At 43.4% G+C, this 11,610-nt stretch overlaps 1 pseudogene; it reads left to right on the top strand.

The window, feature by feature from the left end:
• The first annotated feature begins 1,980 nt into the window (after window positions 1-1,980).
• Window positions 1,981-11,594, top strand: LOC119726132 (annotated as a pseudogene).
• The last annotated feature ends 16 nt before the right edge of the window (window positions 11,595-11,610 follow it).

Raw genomic sequence — 11,610 nt, 5'->3', positions numbered from 1 at the left:
GCAGTTTGTTGCTAGGGCATGGACGAAGAGACAATACTACAGAATATCGAGTACATGTAGTATGTCGTAACATGCATGGTACCTCACCTCCAATGAATTCTGTGGGACCATGTACAGTATCATATGTGACATTTTGTTTACAGAATCACTGCATGTATATCTCTTGAAATATGAATGGTTGAAAAGTGTTGATAGTATACTGTTTGATGTTGGCCAAATAGCATGCCAAAGATGCTTACATGTTTGGGGTTGTCCGGCGGTTGCCTGTTGGCATAACACCCAGGGCACTTGATCTATTATACAAATATAACATGGTTTGAGGGTGGACAGTCGATATTCGCCCCCCGGGATATTGGAAGTTGACAAACTAGTTCCCGAGGCGAAGCCGAGGGAACTAGTTTGTCAATTTCCAATAACGAGGGAAGCTAATATTGGCTGTCCTCCCGAAATAAACCATGTTATATTTGTTTTACTATACCTCATAGTCATACATATTAAGTTGCCGATTTTTCCCGCAGTATGCATCCGCAAAAAAATCTGTGGAGAAACTTGTCCAGCTCACCGGAAGAATAATATTGCTCAAACTCCGAAAATATCAGTTTGTTTGCAATACAGTAACTATACGGTTGTAAGTACAATTGTTTGTGGACAACTTTTTTTAGCACATGCATCTTTATAATTGTCCACAATATTCTCCAATTTGGCATCATTCAGCTGGGGAAAACGCTTATCATCATTTACGATGTGCAACCATCGTTTCATGTGTAGCTATAGGGCGATGTTCGCGCGTGCGTGCTTCACCCGTGCGACAGTTCAACGATTGCTTCGTAAATCGCATGCGTAGTAGACTGTCGCACGGGTAACCCTTCGCTCGTACCCCCGCCCTGCAAACAGGACGCTGTGATACTCTGATGAATTCACGCTCTGATTGGTTGGATTTTGCGTTACCAGTGACCTGCGCGTCATAAAGGTCATGACTCTGCAAGGTTTAAGACGTTAAGACTGATTCATTACTCTTTTATTCCAGTTTAGATATGCTTTTTTCTTCGTTGAAAAGTGTAATAATGTAGGAAATTCTGTAAACTTACATATGTTGTAAATTTACAATTCCCGTCACTCGCTCAGGCTCCGTTTCGAATCACGAACGGTCGGATTGCATTATGCAACGCTCAAAATTTTGTCCGCATGGTCCTCAATGAAACAGAAATCCCATCCGGTATGAAATGTGCGCAATTCTAAGGCAAGTTTTCGGATAGCATTTGCGCACATTGTCTAACTGCGGTCTTGAACAGCTGCAGCCAGATGCTTTATACATAGGTCATAGGCCACTTCCTTCACAAGATTCTGTGAAGCTCATCAGAGTATCCCAGCGTCCTGTTTGCAGGGCGGGGGGTACGAGCGAAGGGTAACCCGTGCGACAGTCTACTACGCATGCGTACTTAGCCTGTGCATGAATATTCGCGCGCGCGTTTGGTAAACAGCAAAAATAACATCTGGCACGTGATGTTGAATGGACCAGTGAGAATTCGGCTTTCGGTCATGAATATGTATGAGGTATAGTAAAGACCTATAGCTCATGCCCGAGGAAGCCATTTTTCATCGCGTTCCCTGAATACATTTTATAAATTGCAAACTGTTGAATGGGATGTTACTACGTATACAGACTATATTTCCAAGCCTCACATTCAATTTTGATTTAAATGTGGCTTAAAACATTATGATACTTTAGTCACATATTTTTAATTATTCATAAGAGCTGACTGGTATTTATTTGTAATTTACTGTATTTCATTGCTTTCATTTCTATTCGCAAGTTCCAAAAATGAAGATTTTACCTCGCTTTCACTTTAATATGGCCGACTCGTGAATCTTAGCCTACTGTCGGCATTAGCAGGACGGTGGCCACTCGCCTTTTTAAATTTCTGGGAATCGCTTTAGGCATAATGTGAACTCGTTGCAAGAGCAAGGAGGGGGAACAACACTTTCTACTAACATCTGTACCTTCCATCAGCTTTATGTCAAGGTCGTACAGGAAAACCTGATGGTGTACATATAGTGCACGATTATGAGAAATTAGAGCTGACGTATATGACGTAGTTTTTTGTATCTTGACGTCACGATGTCCAAATTTCTTCCATGGAATTCTGCAACCCCCGTGTCTGCGCCCACAAATACAACAAAAAGGTCGGTGCGGTCAAGACACAGATGGTCACAACAGTGAACTCTAGTAGGGTGTCCTGCAATAGCCACAACACGTAGCTGAGAATTAAAATCCGATTTTCCCTCCAATAATTTCCATAGACTCTGGATGTTTTTCATGACTGTCACTTACGGTAAGCCGGGCAGTGCCATCTAATAGGATTACCCCGTAACGTCAACGCCATTGCATGGACTAAATCCGGCCCATAGTAGACCAGATGCATGAAAAGCCATTCTGAATCCAATGTTTAGAATCGTGCTCAAAGACCAACTTCATATTTTCCTTGTTTTGTGAATCGGACTCTTTTTGCGGGAAACAAATCGAAATTGTCCTCGGAGTTTGCCAAAAAAAGGATGTTTTCAAAGAATTTTACGACCGGGGTGTCCTTTCAGGGACACCTTAGTTGGTTGGCTACGTTTTCAAGGCTAGTCTCCCATTCATGCACTCGTTCATTCACAACCATTGACTGCGAATACTACACACACACAGACCACGTGCTTGAATGACGTGTATAAACCCATAGAGCTAGGACCATCCCACCCGGCCCACATGCCGAGTTAATTCACTGTTGAACAACTTGAGGTTGCCAATACGTGTATTATCATTTGCCTGCTCGAGGTGTAGCAAGATAGGAACGCCCATTTCTGCCGCGCTTGGAAGAAGATTTCTGTATTTTTCAAGTCACCACGAACAAGCAAAGGAGTTGTCATCTCCACGGATACAACTCACCATCTGATACACATCCCTTACAACATTTGAAGAGGATTTGGTTTTTGCTACATTATTGTGGTCAAATTAGGAAGTGTTTTTCTGAAAAAGAACTATTGGTCGTGCGCTTGATTGGAGAAATATTTTCAACTGTGTAAAGATGCATCTTCAAGTTGGAAAGATGCCAACTGCGTTTTTGATTATGATGAACGCACTCCACGTTTTTGGCGCTTTTATCCCAGCTGACGAAGTTATCGGTGGGACACGGGCTGATTTTGTCAGCGTGCATCGGAAAGTTGGCGAGCGGACGATAGCGGCTCGACACGGGGGAATAATCGCCCTGGAGACGGCGACCGGCGAGACGATGAGAGGTACCCCATCGACTGCCAACGAGCCGAGCTTCATTTTCCGCGAAGTGACGGACGGCAAGCAGCTCCTGCAGATCATCTACGACGGCAGCTACACGCCCAAGAACTGCTTCGTCTCGGCAGACCAGCAATCGATCCTAGAGTTACGGGGCAGAGTGGAACACCAAGCCTTGCTAAACCCAACCACCGCGGCTTCGGACGCCTCGCCGGCGGGGCTGGGCACGACAAAGAACCCCAACGTCGTCACCTCGTTCAAGTCTTTGTTACCGTGTTTGAACTTCACTCACAATGCCTCCGATCATACACTGATGTTTGTACAAGGCTCCGCGTCCAACAGTGCGAGCTTCACAGAACGCCCACCCCTCCTGCGCTCCTTAGTAGACCTAGACCTTATCAAAACTCATTGCCAACTTGACTCTCCCAAACAAGGAAAAGATGAAAGGCAACGCAGAAGCCTACTCACCTACCCAAAGACACTATGGTGCGGCAAAGGCACCCAGGCGACCCACTACGACCAGCTGGGGGAAGAAGAAACCACGGACAGATGCTGCCGAGACCACGATCGCTGCCCATACCCCCAGATCGATCCCATGGAGAGAAAATTGTTCCTGAGAAATGTTGCTCCCTACACCATAAGCGACTGCCGGTGTGACAAAGCGTAAGTATACCTTTGTTTTCCTGCCCTAGTTTTATTTCAACAAATCTTAATTGAGCAACCCTTCAGTTCAATGTTGGCGACCAGTAAAAAAGTTTGCACATTTCTCGTTTAATAAACCATGTTACAGTTAATGTCATCGTAACAGTATAGAGAGCTCGCACAGAGCGCCCTCAGTGTGGGAAATGTTGATATCACAGAGGGGCAACGACCTGTCCACAGGTCATGCTATAAACCATGTGATAATTGTTGTGGTCACGTGATGCAACCTTCAGCTAACGGTCTTCTCAATGCATGTATATTGTATATTTCTTGAAATAATGAATGATTTAAAAGTGTTGATAATAGTGTGTAATGTGGGCAAGATTGCTTAATTTTGAGGGTTGCTACACTGCAAAAACTGCAGTGTTAAATTTACACCATTGGTATCTATATAGGACAACCTGGTGTTAAATTGTACTGGTGTTGTCCTATATAGATACCGAATGGTGTTAAATTAACACTACATCTTTTGCAGTGTAGGCGGTTGCCTGTCGGCATGAATACTGAAAATGTATCCGCTAATTTTATGGCCGACGACTGTCGGCCTGCGTTCGCAAAGACCATCAGATAGAAATGAATCAACAAAAAAGCTTTATTATGAACACGTGGTGTCTACATGCACCCCAGTTTATCCCATAAATACACACACACATCTCAGAGATAACTCGGGATTATTAAATGTTGAAATGATTGCCTTATCGGGTATAATTATGTGCCATTCATTCCACTCCACCTTTTACAGCCGTTGAACCCAACTCGGTCTCGTGTCATGAATAGCCCGAGATAAAATGTACTCTTCGTATCTTTGCTATCTTTACAATGTCTTGTTTGCCTAATCTTAGTAGATTAAAAAAGCCATAATTTTTTTGTGGACATTCAGCCAACCATTGTAAAGACGTGATGCGCTGTATACGTACGTGTTATGAACATTATAATACTGTTCCTACGCCGCAATCGCCCTGTTATTGAGGCCATGAAATGAGACCATGAAATAGATTTCACGTCAATAATACTATGAAGTGCATGGAAATAATGAGACACCTTTTTAAGATACATTTTTACCAAGACAATTTGTTTCTACTGTTAGTACTGACACTGACACCTGAGGGCGCTGTTGTTATGACGTCACTTTTTGTATTTACTTCTTAAAAGAATGTCGAACTTTTGTGTGCATCTACCAAAAAGTGCGTTTTTCATTTGTTTTGACTGTGTCAGAATGTTCAAAATCATTAGTTTTTTTTGTGAGCAGCAAAGATCGAACATTTTGTCAGCAACTTTAAATCGCTCTATACCCCTTGGGCGTTAATGCTCATGTTTAGTCGTCAATTTAGTCGTCTGTTCGGGAAATTCTATAACATGATCCGCTATCAAGGGACAGCCAATTTGCTAGAGCGGGTTCAGCAAAGTGCGTCGACTGGGTCTGCGGTTGCCGAAGGACAAAACTACTCCAGTGGGAACGCGGTGTCAGCATACCGTTCATTGACGCGTATCAGACCACAGAGTGATATTGTTACATCCCAACTATAGTGACTGCCCCAGTCCCAGTTGGGGCTGTTCAATACTATAGTTGGGGTTGTCCACACTATAGCTGGGGATGTTCACACTATAATTGGGGCTGTCCACTCCGCGTTATAGATGGTGTTGTCCACTCCACACTACTGTATAGCTAGGGCTGTGACGCTGTCCACTCCACACTATAGTTGATGCTGTCCACTCCACACTATAGCTGAGGCTGTCAACTCCACACTTTAGCCAAGGCTGTCAACTCCACACTATAGCTGAGCCGTCCACTCCACACTATAGCTCAGGCTGTCCACTCCACACAATAGTTGGGGCTGTCCACTCCACACTATAGCTGGTGCTGTCCACTCCACATTATAGCTAGGGCTGTCCACTCTACACTACTGCTAGGGTTGTCCACTCCACATTACAACTGTCCCTCCACACTATAGGGCTGCCCACTCCACACTGAAGCTGGTGTTGTCCACTTCACACTATAGCTAGGGCTGCATGTCCACTCCACCCTATAGCTGGGCCTGTCCACTCCACACTATAGCTGGGGCTGTCCACTCCAAACTATATATACCTGAGGCTGTCCACTCAACATTATAGCAGAGGCTGTCCACTCCACACTACTACATGTAGTATAGCTCATAGACTGTGACTATTGCCTACACAAGTACCATAGTGCGAGACTTATTAGCAAGTCATAATTTGCAAGTTACAGTCAGTCAGCTAGGTTATCAGCCTAATTCGCAATTAAGTTACAAGAGCTCAGTGAGATAGTTAACCAGTAATTCACTAGTGATAGTAATTAGTCAGTGAGATGGGTAACTAGTTTAATTCACAAGTGACTGTCAGTCAGTGATACATTTTAGCAACTAATTCACAAGGGGGAGTCGGGGAGTCAGTCAGTCAGGTGCAAAGAGGACAACAGACTTGCCCGGCCCCTTGCACCAACAAAAATCAACCACCATTAATTTTGTATGGGCAGCCACAGATTGCATGAACTTCAACCGTGGTTGTCGAGGTCTATACTTGGGACTGCCCCAACTGCAATCGGGACAGATACTTTAGTTGGGACGTAACAAGTTCACTGAGTTCCCACACGTTAACCGCAACTTGAACCGCGGCATTCCAACAACTTTAAACTGGCGTGATAACGATTTTTCCAAGGTGAAATGGAGTGGCGTGATCTCGGGCAAACTTCGCTTCAACACCCTCATTTAATTACCATTTTATTTTGCTATTCAGTATGACGTCAGTAATACACGACCGTTAACATACCATATTTTTATGTATAGGTTTTGCATTCCAATGCGTAGGCCTACAGTCATTTAATCAAGCAAAAACCTCATCTGCTGGGGCAGGGGGCTGCGGGTGAAAGAAGTCAAACAGATGCATATTTTATTCTATAGCTACAACAAATTCTTGCCGTAGGACCTACATTGCGGTCTGTTTTGTGGATTTCTGAAGTGGCAAATATGATTTTGTAAGTACAGGCTTAAAGGCTGTTGCCATTGAATGTCATCATATAAAGCACAAGTTCCGCATGTACGGTTTTGTGTGGATGAGGATTTTGCACCCAAATAACCCTGTTGTGTTGATCCGAGTGTTGGCAAGCTTATATATCCCATCTAACATGCAAAGGAAAAATACCCTCTCTGTTTTAAACGCGATGTATATAATGCTGGCATCTTAATTGTGTCTATCATATTTGCCAGGCATGTACGCAGGATTTCAAAGTGGTGAGGTCCGTTTGCTCTCGACACCGTCGGACCACCATAGACCAGCTTGGAAAATTCCAAAAGCAGGGTGGGGAATGGAAGCAACTTCCAGAAGCATTGTTGTTGGGGGCGGGGCATAGTTGTGAAAGTAATAGGTTGGCCAAGCTACAGAAATCGTTTCTGTCTAAGCTATTTCTCGTGCCTGCCACCTCTAGGCCGAGAGCAACAGATGGCGCTGTTGCGAGCAAGAGTCCATTCCAGAATGGGTTGCTTTCGCAATCGAAAGCTCAGTCGCAGAACAGTTTACAAATTAAATTGACGATGATGCCGTAACAAAACTCATGTTTGCTAAATCCGGGTGGAGATTTATGACAGAAATTTCCATCACGGACGTTATTGTGTTGATTCGCTTTTAATAATCTAAACTTTCTCGTGGTGGTCTCCTTCCTGTAGTTCGACGGTACAAGGAAAGTACCAGCTACCTATCAGCAAGTTTTCTCTGAAATATCGAGGCCGAATGTGTTCATATCGCGACAGTTAGGTCAAGTAGACCTCGTTAGTCATAGGGCTAATGATCACGCATATAGGGTCAACAAACTTTTGCCCCAAAAAACCGTGGACTCTCCATTTACAGGAAGATGATATATTGATTACTTGTCACTCTTAAAAAAAGGTTGGTCAATCGTTCCAGGTGAACAAACTTTCCCAAATTCCCCTAAATAGTACCAAGAAAGATAAACAAAAAACAACCCGCTTTCGATACTTCTCACGTCATATACAGACCGTGTGACACGCGTGGACGAAATAAAATAAATACCCGCCAGTGTATGTCCGTTTAGGGCCACCATAATAATACCCGCCCTATTGTGATAGCCATCGTGACCATGGTCTTTGTTTGTTTGTCTGTTGAAAAAGATAGTTTGTAGACGTCTCTCGAGTTTTACTTCACTTTTTTCGTCTACCCGCTTTCCCACGCCAGCAATTGACCCTTGTTTTACCCCGTGGGCCAAAATCGATTCTCCTTTATGAGACGGTTAAGCGGTAGGCTAGTTTGGTCCCACCAAATAGAAAGAAAAACCAAAGACCTTGCGGGTCAACAAACTTTTTGGCTGTTCTGCAGAGGTAACCGCGCGTGACTGGGAAGGCTCGTTAATTGCTGGAAGCCCCCCCCCCCCCCCCCCCCCCCGCCGTTTGCGGTGGTTTTTATCTGCAGCACGCCAGTGGATCATGAGTATTCAGCTTGTTCGATGTTTATTCATCAGAAAATAACAATGACGTCACGCCATTGCTATTACTCAGTCATGCATGTACATTAAAGCATTTCAAAGAACGGCTTTCGTCGAGCTGCCACAGTGGCCAAGTGGATAGTGGAATGAACTATGGATCGCAAGATCTGTGCTTCGAATCCATGTCCATTTTCATCAAAAAAATTTGTGGTTGGGCTAAGTATAATTGAAGGGAAAACACTACGAGAACCTATGTCTTCCATCGACACAGCGTGATGAATATTCATGTTGGCGTGCGTGATGTGATTGGTTAAAATGCGACGTATGCTGAAAAAAAAATACGCCCCCGTTTGATACTTTAAAGGGAATATACAACATTTGTAAACATCGAAGAATAAAACTACCAAGTTTTTACGAAATACCTTACTAGGATGTTGGTCAATGACAGTCTAAAGCATCCTGTAAAATTATGGCACCTGGTGTCAAGTCATTTTCAAGAAATTGTATTTTTGTATATATTTCCAACGGTGGTCGGTCGACCACCGTTGGAAATACCTAACAATTTTTCAACTACTGCTCCAAATTCACAATTCTTTTTCAGTCCAAATTTTGTTGGCTATTGGTTACATGTTCATGAACGGGTGCAGGCCAGCTAGACTGGTTCCCTTACCTTCAATTTTTCCGACATCTATACATTGATCCATTTTATCTTTAGTGGAGTCAGGGAACCAGACTACTTAAACATTTTAGTTTTTCTTGGTTTTTCAAGCATTTTCGAACACAAAACTTCAATCATGTCAGTTAAACAATATTTGATCTATTATACTAACCCCCCAAATAAGTTCATTTTAGAAAATTACAACAAAAGCCAATGATGTACATTCCCTTTAAATGTTGATTTTGTTTTACATGAATGCTCGCCCCAAAACATAGGAACAGGACTTTGAAAAATAATTGTACACAACGCGGTTTCTAAAACGTAGGCCTACTTACCCGTCAATTCTCCTTTCTTGCGCACCTACACAATTTATCCCGGTTGCTTGGGGGGGGGGCTATTTGTGGCTATTTGGCCCTCCATAATATATCCTTGATACGAATAATCAATTTTATCTTCCAATGTTTGTGTTTTTATTAGGCTTGCATTCAGTGGTGTATTAAAAGGGGGCGTTGGGAGGGGGCATGGTGCCACGCCCCACCCCTATGTTGACTCGCTGCAACAAAGAGCGTCACCGTCCGATCAGTGTGCAGTATTGTTTGCGTTGAACAGCGCCTTCAACGGTCAGACCGTGAATAGTTTTCTGGCTGCCCCCCCCCCCCCCCCCCCCCCAGCAAAATCCTTCATAAACACACAAAAAAATCTGGCTGAAAAAAAATCTTGGACTCTTTTTTGAGCTGCACAAATCAAATAAATTTGCGACTTCACGCCTGCGACAATTTTATTATTGGTATATTTAGAGCAACACTTAACCTTCGCTGTCAAACAACAATAATTTTCAGTGCAAGTTCAGCTCATTCTCTACAATTAACTCTCTATTATAAACCAACTTATTAACCTGAAATTAGCACACATGTTTTCAAGCAGTCACAGGCCTAAGTCTAAGCATGTTCTTATTCCTCCATGGTCTTACATGTTTTTCTCGAAATATGGGGCGGATCCAGGTTTTGGCTCAAGAGGGCCGCTGTCCAAGCAGGCACATGTGGATGTCTCCTGTTATTTTCCCTTTTTTTGGCGCCAAAGGGGAGGGTTTGAAGCCCCTAAACACACACCCCCCCACACACACTCACACACACTCCCCCCCCCCCCCAGCCACCCCCATAGATCCCATTTCGGAACAACTTGAACTCTAGACGGATCTACTCGAGCTTCGCTGACGTCTTTTCGTAACATTAATCTTCAGTCGTTAATTTAAACTCTAACCGACATTTGTCTCTTCAGATTCCACAAATGCTTGAAGAAAGCCCGTTCACCGGTGGCGAGGGGGTGGGAGACGTCTACTTCAACCGCCTGAAGACCAAGTGTTTCGTCATTCGAAAGAAACAACAGTGCATGGAGACCTCTTGGATCGGCTCGTGCCTCCGGAGAGAGAAGAGCGACACGGCCGTAGTGCGGGACGCTCGTCCCTTTCCGGAGGGGAAAAACCTGACCACTGCGGAAAAGGCGCAGCGCCGAAGAACGAGACGAGAATCGATTGACCTGAGTTGAGAATTCGAAAAAGTCTATAAACAGTCTTTGGCACTAGAATTGTAATGTTATTGTAATGTCTTTAGTAAAGCTCTTTTCTTAATCCATCTATTTTAAAGTTTGGCTTTCGTTTCACATTATTTTCTCTAGAATGTGCTTTTAGTGAAATTTCAGAATGCAGTGCACAAAATATTTATAATTTCGTAGAAAACACCTATTCATATTCGCTAGTGCCCAACGCCCTCAAACAGGGCGCTGGGAAGGGCTAGTCACTTCACAAAATATTGTAAAGGAACCACAGGCGCGCAAAGCATTGTGGGCAGCTTTTTGCCTCATCATCCAATGCGCGTGCATGCTGTGCGCACGTGTCATGCGCGGCACACGGAAGTGTCATGCGCACACGGAAGTGTCAACACGTGTTATTGTTCAAACCAATTTTATTCAGTAAGGGCTCGAAGAACTGACGTCATGCATCCGTAATATATTAACCCTTCTCATCGCCCTGTTTCAGGGCAGTGGTGCTAACGAATTGTAAATAATGCCCATTTGTGTCTGTGTAAGAGAATTTGATGAACATTGTAAATCTTCTGAAACAAATCAAACAAAGCAGTGCTTGAATTTTATAGTAAAAATATTGCGTAGCACTTTGTACATAATGCACAGTATATGCTTACATGTATTGGTAGAGTGTGAGGGTTTTTTATCATGTGCTTTGTAATCAAACTAAAAAAAAGACAGGGGCTGTGCTTCTATGGAGAGAATCTCAAAGCAAAACGAGGATGAAGCTTGTAATTAAATTGGCCTGTACTTTAGGAAGGCATGTGCATTTTAATGAATGCATGTCTTCAACTGCTTTGCAGATTGTGCATTGTATTAAAGTATTGTGCTAAGCGCGATTGTCATTTTGAAAGTCGTTTACTTTTTTTTGTATGCGCATTTAATCAAAGATTTGTAAATAAAAGTTGAAATTTGCTTGTAACGATGAACCTAAGTAACGTGACT

This window comes from Patiria miniata, unplaced genomic scaffold (assembly GCF_015706575.1).
Source record: "Patiria miniata isolate m_02_andy unplaced genomic scaffold, ASM1570657v1 HiC_scaffold_2, whole genome shotgun sequence".
Lineage (NCBI taxonomy): Eukaryota > Metazoa > Echinodermata > Asteroidea > Valvatida > Asterinidae > Patiria > Patiria miniata.
This window is presented reverse-complemented; position numbering and strand designations above follow the sequence as displayed.